The sequence below is a fragment of the Chrysochloris asiatica genome, unplaced genomic scaffold, assembly GCF_000296735.1.
Source record: "Chrysochloris asiatica unplaced genomic scaffold, ChrAsi1.0 scaffold00071, whole genome shotgun sequence".
Lineage (NCBI taxonomy): Eukaryota > Metazoa > Chordata > Mammalia > Afrosoricida > Chrysochloridae > Chrysochloris > Chrysochloris asiatica.
In genome coordinates, this window is record NW_006408589.1 from 8,066,350 (window position 1) to 8,068,384 (window position 2,035).

General features: G+C 35.7%; 1 protein-coding gene across 1 annotated transcript in view; it reads right to left on the minus strand.

Moving 5' to 3' along the window:
• The window catches only part of RANBP17 (RAN binding protein 17), a 520,934-nt gene that overhangs the window by 442,839 nt on the left and 76,060 nt on the right, over nucleotides 1–2,035 (minus strand). The gene's annotated exons all lie outside the window — the stretch shown is intronic.

Genomic DNA, 2,035 nt, shown 5'->3' on the forward strand with positions numbered 1-2,035 from the left:
GCTCCGCGGGAGAAAGATGAGGCTTTCTACTCCCGTAAAGATTTACACCCTCGGAAACCCTGTACAGGGTCGCTATGGGTCGGAACCGACTCGACGGCACATAACAACATACTGTCGCTATGGGTCGGAACCGACTCGACGGCACATAACAACAACAACAAAATAAGATTTGTTAATAAATTAATTGCTAAAAAATCATTATCAGCTTTTCTTGATACTAACTTCAGAAAGAACTACTTCCTATGAATATTATAGAGGAAAACTAAACGTTAAGCCACCAAAATACCCAGAACATCAATAAAATGGTTTACTAGGGGCTTAGAGTTGGGGCAAAACACATAAAAATGATTTGTGAAAAAATTATTAAATAAAGTGATTAATGATGTTACTTAAAATGAAACAAAATACTCATACAAGATCATATAGAATATACTGACCTTCCTGAATTGCCATGTCCACTGTTCTCCTAGAAGCCGAATGTAGAAGTTTTTGGTAATTCTGTGCATTTTGGTCGAACAACTGTACAAGAAGAGTGCATGTTTTTTCATATTCACACCTACTGACAGTGCACAACTGCTCCAGCTGCTGAAACACAGTAGCGGTATCATCCAGTGGGTCATCTAGATGATCTCTACAAATATGTAAAACCAAGTTTACAAATAGCATTAGAATATTATGTATTTTTCCCACCAAAAATAAACTTTCTTTATGTTAAATAAAATTCTATGAAGGATAAAGAAGTAAAAGGCAAATGAACAGAAAGGAAGTTGTTATTATTACAGGCCTTTGAATAGTTTCGGATTCATAACAACCCTGATAAGGTTTTCAAGGAGTGGCTAGGGAGTTTGAACAGCAGACCCTAAGGTTCAAACTGACCTTGCAGTCCAGTGTGTTATCCTGCAGCACCACACCAGGACACCAGAAAGGAAGAAATTAAACTATATATATATATATATATGAGGCTTTCTGCTTTCGCAAAGATTTAAAGCCTTAAAAACCCTATACAAGAAATAGAGGAATATACAATAATAGTGGGAGATTTTAATACACCACTTTTGAAAATGATAAAACAACCAGAAAGAAACTCAACAAAGTCACAGAGGAACTAAACAATACAATCAGCCAACTGGACTTCATAGATGTGTACAGTGCATTCAACCCAACAACAGGACAAAACACATTCTTATGCAGTGCGCATGAACATTCTTCAGAATAGACCATGTCTTAGGCCACAAAACAAGCCTCCATAAATTTGCAAATATCAAAATAATACAAGCATCTTCTCAGACCACAACGCTATCATATTAGACATTAATAATAGGAAGACCAAAGAAAAAAAGTCAAATATATGGAAACAGAACAACCCTGCTGAAAAGCAACTGAAGAGTAGAAGAAATAAAACGTGAATTCACAAAGTTCCTAGAAACAAATGAGAATGAAAACACAATATACCAAAATATTTGAGACACGGCAAAAGCAGTGATGAGAGGACAACTTATTACAATAAATGTACACATCCAAAAAGAAGAAAGAACCAAAATTAACACATTAACACAGCATCTCCAAGAATTAGACCAACAGAGGGGACCCACAGTCACCAAAAGAAAAGAAATAATAAAGATTAGAGCAGAAATAAATGAGATAGAAAACAGAAAAACTATAGAAAAAAAAATCAGCTGGACAAGAAGTTGGTTCTTTGAAAGGATTAATAAAATTGACAAACCAATGGCAAATCTAACAAAAGAAAAGAGAACGAAGACACAAATAACGCACATTAGAAACCACATGGGGGATGTGACAATGGAACCAAACGAAATCAAAAGGATAATAACAGAGTACTATGAAGAGCTGCACTCCAACAAATTTGAAAATCTACAAGAGATGGACACATTTTTAGAAAAGCACGACCTACCTAAACTTACACACAGTGAAGTAGAAAACCTGAACAGACCCATAACAAAAGAAGAAATTGGTCAGGTTATCAAAAAACTCCCAACCAAAAAAAGCCCCCAAGTCCAGATGGCTTCACTGGTGA